This window comes from Myotis yumanensis, unplaced genomic scaffold (assembly GCF_028538775.1).
Source record: "Myotis yumanensis isolate MYYU_CA2020_CCGP unplaced genomic scaffold, mMyoYum1.0.hap1 SCAF_17, whole genome shotgun sequence".
Taxonomy (NCBI): Eukaryota; Metazoa; Chordata; class Mammalia; order Chiroptera; family Vespertilionidae; genus Myotis; species Myotis yumanensis.
In genome coordinates, this window is record NW_027223768.1 from 19,596,127 (window position 1) to 19,618,131 (window position 22,005).

A 22,005-nucleotide genomic window follows, 5' to 3' on the forward strand; every position below is an offset into this window, starting at 1 on the left:
TGGTGCTAGGCATTTTATATGCATTACCTCTCTATCCTCACGCTTCTGCAAGGGAGGTACTATTACCATCTGTTTTATAGACATAGGCACTGAGGCTTCAAGAGGGTGGATAACTCGACCACCCAACGGAGGAGGCAGGTCAGCAGTGGAAACAGCTCTGGGAATTAGCACTTTGTGTGATGGCCACTACCAGGCATCCTCTGGCCTGCTGACCTGCCTCTGCCATGACCCAGCTTCTCAGTCACCCTCATTCTGGAGTCGGAGCAGGGGATCAGCCTGGGCTGCTGGGCTCCTCTCTGTTCAATGTCTGGAATGTACATTCTGCCCCAGTAGCTGACACCCAGGCCCAGGCTCACACCAGGGCAGTGAGCTGTGCTGTTCCCATGCCAAGCAATGGGGCCCCCTCCCCTGAGAAAGGAGGTTTTGTCAGGAAAGTTTTTCAGGCTTCAGAGATGTGGGGTCAGCGTTGTATGGCCTAAAGTGTTGTAGGTCCTAAACTATGTCTCCCCCCCACCCCCCCGCAGGAGTTCGTGTGTTGAAGCTTAACCCCCCAGCACCTCAGAACATGATTGTACTGGGAGATAAGGTCTTTTAAGAGGTGATGAAATTAAATGAGGTCACAGAGAAGGCCCTAACCCAGTGTGAAGAGTGTCCATATAAGAATGGAGATTAGCCCTGACCGGTTTGGCTCAGTGGATAGAACGTCGGCCTGCGGACCGAAGGGTCCCAAGTTTGATTCCGGTCAAGGGCATGTACCTTGGTTGCGGGCACATCCCCAGTCGGGGGCATGCAGGAGGCAGCTGATCGATGTTTCTCTCTCATCGATGTTTCTAACTCTCTATACCTCTCCCTTCCTCTCTGTAAAAAAATCAATAAAATATATATATTAAAAAAAAAGAATGGAGATTAGGTCACAGACACACGCAGAGGGAAGACCATGTGGAGAAATGAAGAGAGAAGATGCCCATCTGTAAACCAAGGGAAGAGGCCTGGACCAATCCTCCCTTCACAGCCCTCACAGAAATCATCCTGCTGATATCTTGATCTCAGATGTCCAGAACGATGAGAAAATAAATCTCTTGTTGTTTCTGTCACCCAGCCCACGGTGTTGTGTTCCACTAGCCCCAGCAGACTAATGTGGGTTATAACAGTAAAAAAAAAAAATTAACCAAATACCTGAAAGATTTTCTTCAATTACCTGGTAAGGTTACTTAAGCTGAACTTTACTATAAAACTGATCTTTTTCACCCTTTTTATTTTAATTCCTAGATTGGAGATAACATGGTCTTGGGGGGATAGAGCCTGTTCCCAGGTTATCTTTGAGAAAAATATAACCCACTGTATTCTTTGGCTTCCAGTTTTCTCCTGCCTCTTGCTTCTGCTGGCTCTTATCTCCATTTCATTATTTCACAGTTGCCTGCACACTAAGGAACTTCTTCCTTCTTAACTCCGGTTACAAGGGTTTGCTCATGGCACCTCCAAGCTGTCTCACCTCTGGTGACTGACTCTGGGAGGGAGACAGTGTGGACACAGAGCACAAGCTTTCAGAAAGGGATCCTTTCCATCAATCCAATGACTGGCCTAACAGTGATCCTGCAGAGCTCAGAATTTACCCCGTCGGATATTGGCTTCAAAAGGCTGTGTCTAAACTCCTTCTGACTAATGAGGCACAGACACTTTGCAAAATGCAGAGGTCTCTGGATATGGGGCCATCTTTCCCTGCATTAAAAAAATTACTTCCTTTTCTGTAAGTGGAAATGAAGTTTCACGAACAGTGGAGACAGGCTCTATGGGGTGTGTGTATGTATGTGAGAAATATCCCTTCAAAGTGTATTGAGATACCCCCACATCCAGGCACTTTATTTGCTCTATAAGTTATATCTTCATCTTCAAAGTATATTTGATCCCAAGAGCTGAAAAGACCTTTGCCCAAAAGCAAACATGACACCACAAGTTCCCAGCCATAGGTGTGAAAGTTACATATTATTTTAGACCATGACCCATTACCACCTCACAACTCTATCCTGTGATGTGGACATCTGCACCATCAATGTGATTTCAGAACCCCCTTCCAGGATAGAGGCCATTATGCCAAGTGAGTGGGCATGGAAAGCAGACAATAACTGTAGTCAAATACAGTTCCTATAATTATACACTATTGGGAAACTCTTAAATCAGATCTATAAATTATTGATCCAGGAAGCTGCACAAAGAGGGAACTGGGTTAGTATCTGGGATTCCAAATCCAAACCAGAATTACTCGGTTGTTCCAAATCAAGTTTACTCTATGGATGGCACACTTTTCCTTAAGGGGCCAATCGGTCACTGAATGAGTATACCTGTGCCCCAGTGTCCCCACTGGAGTGATAGTATTAGCATCCTGGACCTGGCAGATTGTCTTTCTAGAGAGTTTAGAAAGAGATGGTATTTACAATGCACACACACACACACACATTGTTCAGCTTAGAACTTATGTAGGATACACATTAGGACTGGTTTAAGATTCCTAAAAGCAACTTAATGTTTATGTGGCAAAAAAAGCCACCAACATGGAGCTGAATACTTCCCTCTTGCTTAGAAAGAGTAGAGGTAGTTGTCTGGTTAAACAACTTCCTGCAAATCCAGCCAATTTTTACTGGCAATGGAACCAGAGGCTGGGCCTGTGGGACCCACAGAATTGGCCCCTTTGGACACCCCATCCTCTGCTTCTTCCCCAGCGAGTCTCAGAGCCCAGAGCATCACACATGGGACACAGCAACGCGCCTACAGCCAAAACAGCACAGCGGGCACAGCAAATTGATTTAAATAAAGCATGTCAAATATTTGCTTCAGTTTAAATTCCTAAAATGCCATTTCATTAAATTGTGTTTTCATTTATGTCAGGCGGCTATCATGCCAAAGCTATTTTTTTTTTAGAAGTTAGGATGCACATTTTTAGAAGAAAATACATTTTTTAAAATGAACCACTGTCATAATAGATATCTGAGCCCCGTCACATTGATTTTGTAGAGGAATGATGGATTATGAAGTCTAACATGTTGTTGTTTTTTTACTGCAATTAAATATTTGTAAAGGGTCTCTCCACCCCCTCTCCCTAGGAGGACCTATGACAGCTGCCAGTTGGCACCTGTGAGCAGTAACATCCTGGTTCTCACAACTCTCACACCTCCCTCAGAGAGGTGTAGGGATTTGAGCAGATGGACATAGAGGCTGGGGTGTGTGTCTTTAGGGGTGGAAAGGGTGCTTTCCCTGTTCCCAAGGGAAAAGGAGGCCTGGAGGAGAATTTAATTTGTGAGTTGTGGGGCCACCGTGCCTGACCCTGTACCACCTTCTCTCTCAGCCAGGTCTCTGAGAGTTCCCCTTTCCTTCCCCAGCCCCCCGGCCAGGTGACCATGGCCTCACCTCCCAGAAAGGCACAGCACACCTGGCACTCTTTCCTCGTACACTGATGTCTCACTAAGCACAGTATTGTGTCACTTTTGAGGAACAATGACTCGCACGTATTCACAAGGTCAAAAACACGCACCGAGTAGCCACTCTGAACCAGGCACCATCACAGGTGGTGCAGGCATGGGGTCTGGTAGGTGGGCACATTTGTAAAAACTAATTACGACAGAAGTGGATTTGGAAGCCACTCCGAGAAAATGTCTTCTTGAAAAAGAACTCTCTTCCTACCAGAAGAAAGCATGCGGGAAGGCCCTGAACTACCTGGGGAAATGAACTCGCTTCCAAATAGAAACAGAAGCCTCCTCTCCAAAGGAGATGAAATCTCTGACATCCCGAGTGCGCAGAGGAGGCACAACCTTGAGGGTTTCGCTAGATCTGATATTTCCATGAGGTTGATTCTAAGTATAAATTGGAAATGTTTTAAGATTTTTTTATTAGACACCCTAAGTCATACGTTTTCCTTTTTTTCTTTCTTTTTTGGTTACTGAGGGAAAGCAATTTTTAAAAATATAAACATAGGATAGATACAAGCTTTTGGTAGCTTCTTTTGGGTATCCATAAAACTTTTAAAAAAAGACTCTTTTCTCTGAAAATTGCCCTCATCCAATCTCTCCCCACAAAGATTGAGGGACAGGTCCTAGAACCCCAAGTTCCTGAACCTGGGGGCACAGCTGACCTGACCCGGGCCCTTCAGTTCTCTGGCCTGTGAACTGAGAATTGGGACTAAAAGAGGCTAATCTGTCTACAATGTTCAGGGGCAATGCACCTCCGGGAGTTGTGTGGAGTTCATCTTTTGCTCACCACATACATGAAAATACAGAGACCATGGCACCGGCCACAGAGGGAAGCAGAAATAAAGAGGAGAGAGAGCAACACTGGGTTCTGGAAAGCGTCTAGTTCCTGGGCCAGTCCCTGCCCAATGTGGACTCTTTGCCCGTGCTCTGTAGGACACCCATGGGTCCAGCACACATTCCCTCTTTAGATAAATCAGCTCAAGTTGGCTTCTGTAACTTGCAACCAAAAGAGTCTTGTCTAATACTCTGCCTCTCTGGTTTAGGTAAAGTCCTGCCTAAATAGCCGAAGGGCCCCTAACATCAGATGATTCCCAAGCCCTACCTTTGACCATATGAATTTGAGTCCTCTAGGGTGGAGGGCCGGCGACCCACATTTTGTAACTAGTCATTAGGATATTCCTGTGGGGTTGCATGTTTTACAACTGCTGGATAATGCCATAATCTTTGTAATTGAACTATGATGGACCAAGGGCTGACATACATGCTCTGTCACTCTCCTCACAGTGACCCTGTGATGGAGACATTACTTATCAGGGGAAATTCAGATCTCCCTCCAGATGTTTCCTTCCACACAGAAGTAGCTCTACTAGCTATAACACTATGTCTTTGTCCCCTCACTCACCAGTCACCTATCTGGTTGCCGAGTTTGGAAGGAGAAACCAGGCATGTAGCCCAGCCTCTTCCCCCCTCTTGGGAGCTGGTCTGCCTGCAGAGAGCATGTGCTCTCAGACCCACGACTCCTGCTAGAGATCCTCCTACCCAGGCCTCACCTCTGCTGGCAGGGCTGTGGTAGGGGAGACCCTCCCCAGTCCAGTGCAGTGTGACAGTGTGGCAAGTTCTCATGGTGGGGTTCAGGGTTATACCCGCAGGTAAAGCTGCATTACCAGGTCTCAGCTTGCAAAGGGGAGACCTTGGTTCTACCTGGCCCATTTCTTTTTCTTATATCTCTGGTTGTTCTGACAGGGAGGAGGGAGGCCCTTGATTAGGTTCCTCAAGATCAGGGGTCCTCAAACTACGGCCCTCGGGCCACATGAAAATACAAATATTGTATTTGTTCCCGTTTTGTTTTTTTACTTCAAAATAAGATATGTGCAGTGTGCATAGGAATTTGTTCATAGTTGTTTTTTTTTTAAACTATAGTCCGGCCCTCCAACGGTCTGAGGGACAGTGAACTGGCTCCCCGTTTAAAAAGTTTGAGGACCCCCTGCTCAAGATCCTCTTATTATTACAGACACATTTCCAGATAAGACCATTCTCTGTCCGACGCCAAGTTTAACTTCCTCCACTGCCCCTTGGGGTACCTCTGGAGTGGTGCTTCTCAAACTGACTGTGCACATACTGAATGCCCTGGCAGTGGGTGAAAATGTAGAGTCTGATTCTGAAGGTCTGGGGTGGGGCCTGCGAGTCTGCATTTCTAATGAGCTTGCAAGTGACACCACACTGTTGATGGGCAGTCTACACTGCACCTACAAGGTTATACAAAGGACACCTTCCAGAAGTCCAGAGCCATACAGGTGTAGCCAAATGGCCTCTCCAAAGATGGCCATGTCTTAATCCCTGGAGCCTTGATTATGTTGCTTTACGTGTCAAAGGAAAATCAAGGTAGCAGATATATTGAAGGCTGCTCATCAGCTGACCTTAAAATCAGGAGATTTTTGTGGATTAACAAGCTGGGCCCAAAGTCATCACAAGGGTCCTTAATACTGAAAGAGGGAGGCAGAAGAGGAGGCTGGAGTGCTGTGATATGGGCAGGACCCCACCAGCCAAGATGGAGGGAGGGGACGAACCAGGGAATGTGGGCACCCTCTATGGTGGGAAAGGCAAGAAAATGGGTTCTCCCCCAATGCCTTTGGAAAGAAACACCATTTAGACACCTTGATTTTAGCCCAGTGAGACACATGCCAGACTTACAGAACCATAAATGAATAAATGTGGGTTGTTCTGACCTACAGAACTGTAAATTAATAAATGTAGGTTGTTCTTAGCTTCTAAGTGCATGGCACTTTTAATGGCATCACTAGGAAATGAAACACAGACACTTCCTTCATAGCAGCTCAATCTCTGAGGCTGGAGTAGTTCAGCCAGGGAAGCAGCCCGAGAGGTTTATGCATAAGGCATGCTTGGTAGAAAATGTCTAGTGTTCCTCTATGAAAAATCCTGAAACTTTAAACACCAAAACTACCAGACAGAGTGAGCAGAACCCACTAATGACTGAACAGACTTGATTTTAAGGTAAGTGAGCATGACGAACACGGTGTTAAAAACTCAGGCCTGATTAACTCCCTGATGAAGCACAGAATGAAACACGCCAGGCGACCAGGCTGTGTGGAAATCAGTGCCCATGCCCAGCGTGGGGAGACTTCCTGCGGGGCTGGATGCCTGGGCCCAGAGAAGGCAACGTGGGTCCCCACGTGGTTCTGACTGACCGGTTTCCCGCCACAGGGAAGCATCCTCCCCCTGCTGCAGAGCCTAGTTTCTCAGGTATTCGCTACAGAGTGGGAGGAAGATGATGTTGCGATGACATCACCGGCTGTAGAGAAACTCCCTCATTCTGGGCCAAGTCCTCATGGGCTGAATTTCAGATTACGAAAGTAACCATTTCAAATGCTTCTGAACAGAGTTGGGAATGGAAACACAGCTGCTGGAATTGACATAATTTATGTTGTTGGGTTCATTCGTTTCTGCAACCATGATTCCATTTATTCTATCACTGGTTCATTCACTCATCAATGTTATGTGTCAACCATAGACCAGCACTGGAGATACAGGGCTAAATGCTATGCAGCACTATGTTCAATAGCTGAGCTCTGCCCCCAGGGGCATTGAGGAAGGGCATCCTACACAGGCTAGGAATGGAGGTAAGAAGGGGATCAGAGAGAGTTGGAGGAGGAGGCACTGTTCAAGGTGAATTTTAGGAGATGAGAATAAGGTTGGAGCAGGCACTCTAGCGGCAGAAACAGCGTGGTGCTATGAAAGAGCACAGAACCCTCAGAAAAGTCAAGAACTGGGTGTGGCTGGAGTTGACGCATTCCTGTAGGGGAACCAAGAGGGGAGAGGCTGGGAAGACAAGCAGGTGCTGGATGCTCAGAAGATGATGACAGAGACAAGGAATGGAGGGTGTTAGCAGGGCTACAATGTGTAGGATGTGAGTTTGGGGAAGATCACCCTGGTGACTGTGAGGCAAGTGCCCTGGAGGGGAGGGAGGTTGGATGCAGGTGGACCTGTTGAGTCTGAATGGGCTATGCCCAGAGGTGCTCTTTTGAAGAAAAGAAAAAAAAGCCTTGGGGATTAACAAAGGCTTATTCTAAATCTGCATAAGACCTTCAGAATTTATTCAGTTCATCCAAGAAAGTGTGAAGACAATGTTAGGAAACTTAGAGATGTGGAAGGCTATTGGTGGACACAACATGGTCTTTTGGTTCCACACGAGGCTGTGGACTGAGAATAGACGGAAGCGAGGACTGTGTTTAATATGCCATTGTGCATTGTTGTCATCTGCTGTGATTACAGGCTTGGCTCCTGGTTTTTCATTCAGAGCCATTTATTCTGAAAATCTCATATTCAGAATTTGAGTTCATTCCTCATTAATTCTGTGGTGGATTTCTGTAGCCCGGTGATTGAATTACCTAATAGCACCTGCCCGAAATGATTACCGTATGAGGAAGCCACCGGGTTGTATTTGATCTAAATGATTTGTTTCCCCAAGTTGTAATTTTATTAAAGGGGGACCCAGTGAACTACCTTCATAAGTGAAGGTGAGGCCCTGGCTTCCATGGGGTGCCTGGGAGGTTAACAAACGATTAGCAGCTGACAAATGACAACAGGGCTCCGGAGGAAGGTGGCACTTCTCAGGGGTGGGTCACCATCCCAGGGAAAGCGACGCACTGTTCTATTCCACGTCCTGATAAGCATGGTGACCAGGGAGAGAGAGAGAGAGAGAGAGAGAGGAGAGACCCGCTGAGGAGCTGGCCCACACTGTGCTCGTGAACTTGCTCTCCACCACGGCTTCCATCTGATCGCCTGAATCATTCCCAAGTGGATGAAGCAGGGGCGAGCCCCACTACCCAGCAAGGGATCGTGGAATAATACTCTGAGTTTCTGGGACAGGTCCGGGCAAGTGGTCCCAACAGGAAATGGGTTTCCCTTCTGAAGTGATGGTGGCTTTGTACTGGACTCTTCCGGTAAGTTCCTGGTCTCTTTAAAAGTTCGCATCGAAGGGAACAGGGAAAATTGGGACCCAGGCTATGGAGAAATATTCTATCATTTTGCTCAGCAATTGAAAAAGAACACATTTTCTTTGTAATGCATTATTTAGTTATTATACCCGTTTCCTCATTTTGTTGATTTAGGTATAGATGTACGTACAGGCACACAATTTACTAGTATATGCCATGTAAGGACAGAAATAATTTGTACTTCCCAAATTGTAAGCTGAGTATTTTTATGATATTGACCCTTTTAATCCCTGAGAATCCTGACGAACAAAATAATACATCTGAGGGTGGGTGGGAGAAACCTCCCAAAGACAGCATGGTGGTGCCTCCCTCATCTTTATACCCATTCCCCTAACGGGGGTCCTTGAAACATCTTTTCTGGACATTTCCTCCCGTCTCCCCACATGCTGCAGTCCTTATATGGCTTCATCCCCTCTATTCTAGCTGAAATAGGCCCAGCAGCCCCACATTGCCTCTTTCCCAGCCATTCCAGGAGTCCTTGGCTGGCAACCTGCTTATGTCAATTGTGTGGCTCTTCACTGCGGGGGGGAAAAGCCCACCCCTGGTACAGGGGGAGGGGCAGACAGGTTGAGTAGCAGAGGCTCCTGAGTGATGCTTAAATCCCATTATTAAGGCAAATATACTCTAATGGTGGGTTTGGCCGACACTCGTGAAATCTGCTCCCGCCACCTCTTGCCCAACCTTCTCCCTACAAGGGCCCCAGGCAAACGCTTAGACAGTGGCTCGCACACTAGACTACATGGGAAAATTTCCAGGGGAGTTTGTAAAACACGGATTCACAGGCCCCACCCCCACCAACAGAATCAGACTCTCTAGGAGGTGGGACCCGGGAATCTGTATTTTGTACAAGGTTTCCCAGTGGTTTGGGAGCAGTTGGTCTGAGAAGTGGCATTTAGGAAGCAGAGGCAGCGGACACCTGTGCTCCCCACAAGCCTCCTTGTGCAGGTGACGAGCCGATGTGCTGTCTCTGCTCCCCACACAGGCTCTCCATCTTGCCCACGTCTCCTGGACGCCTGGTGTGGGTCTGGGACCGTCTGTGTTCAGGTAGAAGGTCTCCACTCTGTGTACATCTCTAGGCTGCTCGATGCAGAAATCCCAGCAGCACTGGGGGCTCCTGTGGAAGCCATTCCCCGGGTCCATTTGCAGAGCCCACATCAGAGCCTCCAGCCAGACCACCAGCACCAGCCGCCACCACCTCTCCCCAGCTAAAGCCTCCGAAGTTAAAAGGGAGCGCAGGAGGGTGGTTCCTACTTCTCTCTCATGTTTAAATTAATATATCACAAACAAATCATCCTCGGTACACAGTCACTTCTGCTGCAAAGTCATGTATTGCCCAAACATTTTGTTTACACATCTGCTCACAGAAATAATATCTCTGACTAGGGTGTCATCAGGCCTAATTTAAGACCAAAATGTAGACTGTAAGCTCGAATTTTGCTGCAGCCACGTCTGTTCATCCCAACTCCCTCACACACCACGGATGCCGTGTACAAGCAGGAGCAGCTGCATTGGAATCCAGTAACCCTCAGGGACGTGTCTAGTGACAGTTCTTAAGAACCTCAGTCCTAGGACCTACAGGTATGTCCACACCGGTCCCCCTCAGTGCCACAGCCATTCCTCCCCTCATCTCTCTCCCCCCTGCCCCATAGCTGGTTCTAAATACCATCACCAGGCTCCTGACTTTCATGGCAGTCATCATCTTTTCCATTAACAGCATTATCTTTGTCCAGGGTCCATTAGGACTCCCGTCATAATGAGAACTTTGGGTGTCGCTGTTCATAACGTGGCTGTTATGATGGATGCTCTGCATACAGTTCTTACCTGCATCACAGTCCCTCCTGCTTCCATTAAGATGATCATCTCCCCTCCCTCACAGTCATCACCACATTAGAACTCCATTACCTTTCCCGTCACCACCATTACCTTCCTTATCGCCCCCTCTCCATTTGGGCTGCCCTCACCTTCTTCTTTCCAGCCACCAGCTTTTCAATTACAGCTCCATTATCTTTATTATTACCTCGGTTACAATCATAATTGTCTCCATAACAGTTTCAATGTCTATCCACCCCTCTGCAATACCAGACCCTGGCCACCTTTGATAAAGCTACAGGCGTCCCTATTACACACTGGACAGGTACTCTACACTCCCCGTTAATGTTAGAAGCCCCTTCTTTTCCTTCACTGAATCAGCCACAACAAGGTTAACCACAAAAGATCCCCCACTGTCCATGGCAATTTCACTATTGCCACTGTCATTCTGATTTACAGCTCACTGCTCATTTCTCTTTCCATCGCAGCCAAACCATGGTGATCCTCATCTAAAAACACCAGCATCCCATCTGCCAGCCCTCTGTTATGGTTGCCTCTCTGACCCCACGAATCCCGCTACCAATTTCTTCTTCAAGGCAGTCCATGCTAACATAATGGGGACGCACCCCTGCATGTCTGATACTCCAGTGTGTGTGCACAGGGAGAAGTGTTCCGCACTGCCCTGTTTGCCCATCAGGTTGTAATCTCATAGTGGACCAGACCAACCTCGTTTCCTTTCCAGAGCGCTTAGCAACTGGACAAAGTGAGCATCCAGAAGTGTGGTTCGCTGAGTGACTCAATGCCTCACCCTCTCGTCCTCACACTCTGCGTCCACTGCTGTGGCATCGGTCACTATCAAAACCTCATCAATATAGTCTTTATGATTGTGTTACCCCAAGCTTCTCCTCTTCACCAAGAGATCTATCTCCTCTTTCATTTCTGGACCATTCTCTCAATAACTGTCATGGCTTTGATGGCAGTGGCTCCATGACACCCCTATCACCTCTCCCTGAGTGTGGAAGGATGGGCTATTCCACCACGATGCTCGGCTTCCCTTTCAGACCCATGAGGAATTACCAGACCTGTTGTGGCCTTGCTCCAACAGGCATTGGTCATTGCACGAGTGACGGTTACAGGCTCACCTGCATGTGCCAGGGTCCAAATGACTAAGAAGGCTTTTCCCTCCTGGTGTCCAGCTGCGTGATCTCAAATGGATCTTTCAGGGTAGGCTTATGTGGAGGAGCTCTAGACTCGAACTATCTCAGTTCAAATCCCCACTCTGCCACTGACTGAGTTTGATCTTGGGTAAATTATTTAGCCTTTCTGTACCATAATAATGATGCCAATTATTATTGATTGCTTGGAGGAGTAAATGGGTTAATACATAGAAAGTGATCAAAAGAGCACTTAGCATCTAGAAAGCACTCAACGAGTCTTAACTCTCCCAGGGCTCCATTTCCCTTTAGCTAGAAGATGAGAGTTGGACGTGAATAATCTCTCATCCTAGACTAAACATTCACTGGGTCTGTGTTTCCGGTTTTGGATTATCAGAGTTCTCACCGAGTTTCAGCATCATAGTTCTTAAATCATTTCCCAGCTTCGCTGTTTCCTGCTGACTCAGCTGGGAATCATGGTAGTCCGCTGGCCCACGGTCACGACTGTGCTGCCCTGGGTGTGATTGCTGGGCATTTTCTTCTCTGCGCCTAAGGAAAGACTCGAGTGGTTTTGCTGTGGTTGGACTTGACTTAGCTGTGTACATGCCCATTCAGCCTGACTGGCAAAGTGCGGGGCTGACAAGTGGCCCTCTCCTGCTAGGCCTGTCCTGTTCCTCCACCTTTTTGTTCTAAGCCAGTGGTTCTCAACCTTCCTAATGCCGCAACCCTTTAATACAGTTCCTCATGTTGTGGTGACCCCCAACCACAAAATTATTTTCGTTGCTACTTCATAACTGCAATTTTGCTACTGTTATGAATTGTAATGTAAATATCTGATATGCAGGATGTATTTTCATTGTTACAAATTGAACATAATTAAAGCATAGTGATTAATCACAAAAACAATATGTAATTATATATGTGTTTTCTGATGGTCTTAGGTAACCCCTGGGAAAACCCCCAAAGGGGTCGCGACCCACAGGTTGAGAACCGCTGTCTTAAGCAATGCTGACAGTTCTCAGGTGGGACCTGAATATGCTTAACTTTGATGTGGGAGCTATCCAATCAGTCAGTGCTGCTCCAGACCCACTTCAAAGGAGATAGGGTTTGGTTCTAGCCTTGTTTCATCATGTGGCGCTCTCTTCCTTCCTTCCTTCCTTCCTCCCTCCCTCCCTCCCACCCTCCCTCCCTCTCTCCCTCCTTCCCTCCCTCCCTCCTTCTACTTATTAGCTATCCAGACCACTTCACTGGACACCCTCTTCAAGCCTGCCTTTCCTACCAGAGCCCCATGTTCTGAAATCATTTTCCCCTCTTCTCCCTCCATCATTTCTCATCCTCTTCTCTTCATTCTCTTCCTCCAGTGGCCTTTAGACAAAAAAAAAAAAAATCTAATAAAATAATGAGCATTCTAGGCTAGATAAGTGGGTCTCTCTGGGAACACCTGCCTTTCAGAAGGGACATCTGGGAGGGGCCAGGCCTTCCCAAGAATGTCTCTGAAATGGTAGGATTTGAGACAAATGGCAGTAATTTTTATTGAATCAGCCACGACAAGGTTAACCACAAAATTAAAAATGTATTATTTTTAATTTTATTTTCTTAACATTTGAGAGGAGGTGAGGGTGGGGTGGGGGAATAATCTTCAGGGCAAGCAGATTTCACAGTGCTAACCAAAGTATACTTTGTAGGCAATGTCCTGCTCTCTGTATAAAACCCACGTGAAGTACACCTAATAAATTATCCTTAATTTACCAGCCTCTCCATTGCTCAGAGGCTATGGGGCCGTCAGCTAATGAAGCCGTCTCAGCTGCCTCATCTGCATGAAGTTTCTGTGAGTTCTCCACACCCCATTGTTACTAATATGAGAACTCAGTTGTCAAAGAGCAGTCCGAAGTGTGTGAGTCTTTCTGTGTAAACAGCATTCTACTCAAGCAAACACGAGAAAAAGATGCTTCACTTTGTGATTACAGAGACAACAGAAATTGGCTGGCACTAGGCCAACTCTGCAGAGACCACAGGGACCGCAGACATATTTTTTGCCTCTAGATTGCTGGTCTCTGGCCAAGGCAATCTAAGGGTTGGCACAGGAACCTGAGGGTGTGAGGCAACTGTGGGGGCTGCTTGACCATCCCCGTCATTGGCAACTTTTTCCTTTCCCTTTTCTCTTTCTTCCTCTCCCTTAAGTCTTCCTTTTCCCTACTCTGAGGTGTCCCTTTGCCTTCCTGGCTTTGTGCCACTTCTCCGTCCAAGGCTCAGCTCGATGCCCATGCCCTCTCTCATGAGGTCTTCCATGGTTGTCTCCATTCCCCTGAGCCCTATGATCCTCATTTCATTTCAGTTCTATTTCGGTAATAGACATAGCCAGTGCCAGGGTGCAGTGCTTCATTATATTGTCGTGCATTAGTATTTTATTTGTTTTCTGGGTTTAGAATTGCCTTGGACTAAACTCTAAGCTCCTTCAGAGGAGGGACTATGATACGTCCTTCTTTAGTGTGGCCCATGGCTCATCCTTTTGTATGTGACACATGAAAATTACTGAAGAAAGACCTGCCACTGGGCCTTCTGCTCCTCTCTCTTATTTTACCTTTATCTGCCTTGCCCTGCCTTTTATCTGCCCCATTCCACTTGCCCTTGTCTTCTCTGCTAAAGTGCCCCAGGCTGGCACACTCACAGCCCCTGCTTATTCTGTTCAGGGTGAAGAGAATGCTGGCTCCTACTTTCCTAGGAGCTAAGGATGGGGCTTAAGAGAAAGTTGAGTACTACCCTGAACAGGAGTGACTTCTGGCCAATTAGAATCCTTTGGCTTGGCATCGGAAAGAGAGAGGGGCTAACCTCAGGGTTATGACAAGGTGCCATAATAAAAGCTGTTCTGGGGCCAATCGGGTCCTCGGGCAGAAAAAGCCAATCACAAAACGGTAAGTGCTGGTTAACTTCCTACCACCTATTTGTTAGCGGTACTGTAGCTACGTTTATTTGGGTAAAGTCTAGACGGTTTAATTTGCTCTGACAGCATACCAAAGGGCGCGTTTGCATAAGCATGTTCACAACAAATACGGGTCCTGCTTGTGATCAATTCTCATCAGTATGTTGTAAAGCAATTTCAGTAAGTACTTAGCTTAATCAATCTGTATCTGCACACTGACCTTCGGGACTCTGCACAGGTCCCAGCATGCAGTGCGCTCTGCGATGCTGTCTCTTCAGACAGCGTATTTCTCAATATTTGCACATGGCTTTCATATTCAATCAACGCAATCATCTGTTCCCTCCTTCCAACCGCCTCCCTTGCAGGGGGAGGTGAGAGCCACACAGAGCCTCTGCCACTGGTTCCCAGTCCCCTAAAATCTGGAGCACTGAGAAGAGAGCAGGGCATCCTGAGATCATGAAAATAACAGGAAAAAATTTTAAAAAAATTTATCAGCTTGTTTACACAATTATGTAAATGATGAGCACTTACACATGGCCGATTCCTCAATTATTCATGGTGTGAAGTGCCTGAAAATTCAATTCAACTAAATAACCTTTTCTTCAGCTCTTGTTATGAGCAAAGTATTGTAATTTGAGGAAAGGGAGGCAAAGATACAATCTGCTAAAGAAAATCGGAGAAATACACAAATGACTGTAATACCAGCTGAATAAGTACAACGAGAAGAGCACAATAGAGGCAATAGTGCAGGAAGAACAAACATCTGATTGGCCGGGTCCAAAGGGGATTTGTGGAGGATGGAGGAGACCCTCTTCCCCAGCCCTGGAGCCACTCTTGATTCCGGCCCCATCACCTCTTATCTGGATGATTAGAGCAGTTTCCTGCCTGATCTCCCCCTGTAAGTGCTGCTTCCTGAGCCATCTTTTTAAAAGGCAATCTGGTTATGTCCCGGCTCAGCTTTGAACCCTCCATTGTCCCCAGTGTCTGCAAGAAAGCGTTCAAGTCTCTCAGGCTCTCACACCTGGAGAAGAACAGCCTGTCATCCTCTGACGTCTTCACACCCTTCTCTCCCCACCGTGTACACAGTGCCTGCTACATGTCTTGCTGCCTGCCTCAGTGGCTTCGATGACCTTGCCCATGCTGCTCCTTCTACCTGGACTGGCCATCTCCTTCTCTCCTTTTCTCCCTTCCTGGGTTCCCCATTTGTCTGGAGAGCTCCTATGGCACATTCCTTCCTGTCCTCTGCCCCAAGACAGGGCTGATTGCCCCTGCCTCTTTATAGTACACGACCCCCTCATCCCACTTACCACATGCCCTATACTTTGGGGAGGGGTTGGCACGCTCGGCTACCTTATAAGAGTGTGTCCTCCTTGTGGTCAGAACCCAAACTGGGCACAGAATGGGCACAGCACAGAGCAGGTGATCTCTGCCTATTGCCAAATTAAATCCAATTGGTTGTGTGGGTAGGTAGATACACCATTTTCCATGGGATTAAGGGTTAAATACATGATGGGAAAGGAGTGTAGAATATTCTTTCATAGAATTTGGGTAAAAGAAGGTGTTAGAGAGTCACACAATCATGCAAAGCTGTTTGTTTTACTGCCCACCAAGGCTTGTTTATCAGCAGAAGGGGAAGAACATACAGGAAGTGAGAGGATATGAGTGGAACCACTGAATGGAGGAAGGCTCCACAGCAGGTGGCAGGAAAGAGGCTGAGAATTAACTCAGTGGGAGAGTTTGCCTTGCAAGAAGCAGGGACAAATTGTCCCTAGACAGACAGGACAAAGCCAGTCAGGAGCACAAGTGTGCAGAGGCATCCTGAGGAGAGGAGCAAGATTAAGCAGATCCCTTTCTGCATGGTCCCATGCTGAGCAAAGGGAGCGATGACCTTACCTGTAACCTGCCATCCCACACACCCAACACCCGAACATTTTCCCCATGAAACTGCCAGATGTTGAGAGAAAATACAAGTGGATATTCAGAAAGTCCTTTAACTTTCAGAGCTACAGCCTCTTAAATGCGATGCCCTTAGCAAAAGTTTATCACCACTGAATGGGTGATTCCTCTGCTAAGGAGCAGGACGGAGTGTGGGAGCTCTGCGGAGACCCCGTGACACTGCCCTCTGCCCTCTCTGAGGAGTGGCACTGGACCCAGGTGAGCTCTGCCCCTCAGAGGCTGGTCAGAGCTTTGGGAGCCCTACTTCTCAGATCTTCCTCAACCCTTCTCATGAGCCAACCCTTCTCATGGCCATTCACATTCAAACTACAGTTCCTGTTTGAATCCACTGGAGCCACAGTCTAATGCAGGGGTGGGCAAACTTTTTGACTCGAGGGCCACAATGGGTTCTTAAACTGGACCGGAGGGCTGGAACAAAAGCATGGATGGAGTGTTTGTGTGAACTAATATAAATTCAAAGTAAACATCATTACATAAAAGGGTATGGTCTTTTTTTTTATTTTTTTATTTTTTTTATTTTTAGTTTTATTCATTTCAAACAGGCCGGATCCGGCCCGCGGGCCGTAGTTTGCCCACGGCTGGTCTAATGGATACAAGTATTTTCCTCCTCAAGGGTCCCTGAAGGCTGGTGAGTTTTCGACTCTTAGGACCAGAGCAGGAGGAGCAGGTTAACCCACAGCCGTGCCTGGGCCCAGGTTCCTCCCTCCTCTCCTGTGTGGCGCCTTACAATTCTTAGCCCTAAGGAAAGATGAAATACACTCAGCCGTAAGAAAAGATGAAACACTGCCATTTGCAACAACATGGGTGGACCTTGAGGATATTATGCTAAGTGAAATATGTCAGAAAGAGCTAAGAACCATATGATTTCACTCATATGTGGGATATAAAACTGACACGGACACAGACAACAGTATGGTGGTTACCAGAGGGAAGGGGATAGGAGGATAGCAAAGGGTAAATGGGGCCAAATCTATGGCGATGTAAGAGGATTTGACTGTGGGTGGCAGGCACACAATGCAATATACAGATCATGTACTGTAGAACTGTATACTTGAAACTTATATGACCTTATTAACCAATGTCATCCCAATGAATTTAATAAAAAAGGAAGAAAGGGGGGGAGGAGGAGAAAGAAAGAACTCAGCGTTACTTCAGGAACACATGGCAGTTGGGCTTTTCTCACCAGAATGCAAATGCAAGGTTGAAGCTCAAGGCCGGCTGCTTCTGAAGGGCTCCAAGAGCAGCGATTATTTGGTGAGCCTTCTAAAAGGAAGCTTAAACTCGGGGCATTTCTGCAATGACCAACCCATCAAAAGGGCAAGCCATGTTTTTAAGAACCTCAAGATTTAAATCTAAAAACACCAGTTGCTTGGTTTGGTTGGGATATGACGGGAAAGAAAAGACAACTGGGTTTTTGTTTACTTATTTTGAAGAATCCATTCGCCTCAGCATTTAACAATCCATTTACGCTCACTTTTGGTCCCTTTCCCACAGTACCTCTTTCCATTCTGTTTTTCACTTTTACTAAAACTTCCGGAAGATTATTATATTGGAAGGCGGTCATAGCTCAATGGCTTGATGAGTGAGTTTCCCCTCCCAGCACTGAACCTACCTGTAAGAGTTACAGAGGGACTGAGCATATTCACCAAGATGAAACACTCATACTTCTGTTCATTCTGTATTATTCTCGGCCAAAGTCAGGTAATCACAACGTTAATATTGAATTCAATGACTAAACAGTAGTTGCTCAGTAAAGGTTTATTGCCTGGAACTAAAAGTTATCACAGAGTGTGGGAGTACAGAGAGAAGTTTTCCCATAGATTGTCCCCCAGATTTTAATGCTGGCCTGTGTCCCTTGGCCTCAACTTACCTTTTCTTGAAAATATTGATCATGAAGACACATCTACACACAGAATCCCAGACCTTTAAAGATGAAATACACCTTGTAGATGCGCACACCTTCAATTTCAGGCTACAGAACAACATGGGAGAAGGTAGTTTCCTACAGATAACAAGGTCAGACAGGAATTCATTTTATCTTCCTAGTTGTTCAGTCTGTATGCAGACTGTAGCATACGAAAACTGGGCTAGACACAGAGGAAACAGTACTGAAAATTGTTGGAAGAAACATCAACAATTTAAGATATGCAGATGACCCCATCTTACTGGCAGAGAGTAGTCATGATTTGAAATGACTTCTCATGAAAGTGAAAGAAGAAAGTGCCAAAGCAGGACTGAATCTGAACATCAAGAAGATAAAATTATGACCATGAACGAAATATACAACTTTGGCACAAACAACAAAGACAATGAAATTGTTAAGATTTTGCTTACTTCAGTTCAATCATCAATTAAAATCAAGACTTGCAGCCAAAAATCAGGAGAAGGCTGAGATTCAGAAGGGCAGCAATGGAAGAATTAGGAAAGATCCCCAATGGCAAACATGTGTCAACAGAGACCAGGGCTAAGATCATTCATACCCTCGTATTCCCAGTTACTATGTACTGGTGTGAAAGCTGGACAGTGAAGAAGGTTGATAAGGAAAAACCTTGACTCATCTGAAATATGTTGTTGGAGGAGAGCTTGATGGATGCCCTGGACTGCCAGAAAAACAAACAAGGGGTTCTAGAGGAAATTAAGCCTGAAACATCTCTGGAGCAAAAAAATGACAAAACTGAAGCTGTCCTACTTTGGGCACATCATGAGAAGGCAGGGTTCTTTGGAAAAGACAATAATGCTCGGGAAAACAGAAGGCAGCAGCAAAAGAGGCAGACCAAACTCAAGATGGATTGACTCCATAAAAGAAGCCATAGGCATGAGTCTACAGGAGGTGAGCAGGGCTGTTGAGGATGGGACGTTATGGATATTACTCATTCGTAGGGTCACCAGGAGTCAAGCTGACTCAAGGGCACATAACACACACTGCTTCAAAACCCATCTGCGGTCCACAGCAGCCTTGAAGCTGGGAGCTCAGCTCCCCAAATATCACATTTATCTCAATTTGGCAAGAAGCTAAAAGCCTATCTGGGGCCATTTAAATTCTAATGTTATTAAGGGCTCATCTAATCAGCTTTTAAAGTAAGCTGCTTTCAAATGCATGGGGAGCGAAGGTAGGGGAGCAGTAGGCTGAGGGAGGCAGCCTGGGAAGTGCATCTTGGTTTGAATTGTTAAAGAGTCGGCAAGCAACCAACACTTTCTTACTGGATGACCTCTGCCATTCCAACACCAGACCAAGCTGGTGAACAGCCATCTGTGGGGCAGAGGGCTCCTCTGGACAATCCATGCTCTCCTGTAATGTCCAGTGTACACACGTAACAAAGGTTGTCAGAGAAAGATGACTGGCCTCCATGCCAGGAGGTGGCTTTGAGATTTCATCAAAAGAGCAGCTGGTGCTTCTGAGAATGACCTCTAACACTGCATCCTGCGGATTTCTGAGAAGTCCTGCCCTCAGGAGGCCGGCAGGACCCACCACCCCTGTCTGGACCCACGGGCAGTTGTAAACTGGCTTCAAGGGCGGCCCCGCACATCTGACATGGGTTTGATGAAACTACTGTTAGTCCTAAACTGAAATGAAACTTAACTCTGGGGTGTTTATGGTTCTGATGTGCTTTGGGGTGACCAATCTGATTCTGACACCAATTCTGAGGTGGCTTCCCACCTCCCCGCACACCTCCCACACACACTAAGCAATTCTCTGCAATACTTAATTCTGACACCACCTACCCAGAGAGAACATCAGATTCCACAAGTCGAGGGCTCAGACCCACCAGACACTCCTCCACTTCAGATGCCAATCACAAGTCCAGGTTGTCACCTCTGCTTCTGACCGATTGGATACAGATTGGAGGTTCCCACAACTCACTCCCTGGTTTCCATTAATTTGCTAGAACAGCTCAAAGAATTCAGGAAACCCATTTGCTCACTAGATTACTGGTTTATTACAAAGGATATTAAAGAATACAAATTAACAGCCAGATGAAGAGACCCATAAGGTGAGGTCCCAATCAAAGGAGGCTCTCTGTTCTCATGGGAGCTTTTTGGACCACAACCTTTTGGTTTTTATGGAGGCTTTATTGCATAGGCATGATTGATTGAATCATTGACCATTGGTGATTGAACTCAATCTCCAGCCCCTTTCCCCTCCCCATAGGTCGGGGTGGAACTGAAAATGTCCATCCTTCAATCACATGTTTGGGTCCCTTGGCAATCAGCCCCCATCTTTAGGGGATTTCCAAAAATCATCTCATTAATATAAAGCAGGGGTGGGGAATGTGGGGCCTGAGGGCCATATAAGGCCTGTGAAATCATTTGGTCTGGCCCTGCCATGGCATTAAGGGGTGAGTCAATTAAATGTTTGACCAAGTATAGCAGGCTAATTTTTAAGTTATAATTTTGTATGGCCCATGAATGATATAAATATCCAAATGGCCCTTGGGAGAAAAAAAGTTCCCCACCCCTGATAGTGAAAGGTGTTTGCTGAAATATCAAGACACCTTTATCTTTCTTATCACATTTAGGAAATGCCAAGGTTTTAGGAGCTCTGTGCCAGAAATGGGATGAAGACAAATATATATTTCTTATTATACATCACAATGTCATAGGCCCTTCTTTAAACATCAGGCTCATCCTTGCCTTTCGAGAACATTCTCTGATCCAGCCTGCGGATTGGTGCCCTGGAAAGGACTGGGCAGGATAAAGCTCGCTCCAGAAAGGATACAGTGGTTCTCTTCATACTGCCTGCCCCCTGCACACCAGCTTCTCAGATTCCCTGGTGGGGTCCGGGCTCCCTCCTTTATACTTCCATCCAAACCTTCAGATACCAGGGCTGGATGAAAATATGTGGGTGCTCTTGTCAAGCTAATAACTTGTCTCACCTTTACACCAAAATTCTTGAAATATTTATTCAACATCGATTTAGAGGAGGATGATAGCACCCTAGATCTCCTACTCCCACCGAACCCACCTTATTTGGAAGTCAGGTTAGAGGGCACTATTTTCACTTGACCAAGTTTCTCTTGGGGTGGGGGAGGACCTTAAGCTTTCAATGCAAGTGGTTTGTCAAATATTCTTTTAGCTACACAAGTACTTTGAGCAGAGTGCTAATAAGTAACAAGGTCTCCATCTTAATGCATTTCCAATGATGCTCTTGTTGTCACAACCACCCCTAGTTGTCATGAGGTCCACCCCATGCCAGCTCTGCTTGGTTGCAGACAACTTAATCTCAACCAGCTCTTAGCCTAGAACAGGGGTGGGCAAACTTTTTGACTCGAGGGCCACAATGGGTTCTTAAACTGGACCGGAGTGGCCGGAACAAAAGCATGGATGGAGTGTTTGTGTGAACTAATATAAATTCAAAGTAAACATCATTACATAAAAGGGTACGGTCTTTTTCTTTTTTAGTTTTATTCATTTCAAACGGGCTGGATCTGGCCCACGGGCCGTAGTTTGCCCACGGCTGGCCTAGAAGCACCAAAATTAGCAATTCGCTCTCAAGTGTGAATGACTGCTAGGCAGCTTAATGTAATGATAACTCTGGTGAGTTTGTACATTCAAAGGTGTTTTCAATGGCCTGAGGTCCTCTGTAGTCAAGTGTCCCCAAGTGAGGCAGGATGTCACTAGGATACTCTATGCTGATTTTAACATGGGACTTCTTATCGCTGTACAGGGATGGATAACGAGTTCACGGTACA

The 22,005-nt window shown here is 46.4% G+C and overlaps 1 protein-coding gene across 3 annotated transcripts in view; it reads right to left on the reverse strand.

The window, feature by feature from the left end:
- Nucleotides 1–22,005, reverse strand: part of TNR (tenascin R) — a 323,190-nt gene that overhangs the window by 120,912 nt on the left and 180,273 nt on the right. The gene's annotated exons all lie outside the window — the stretch shown is intronic.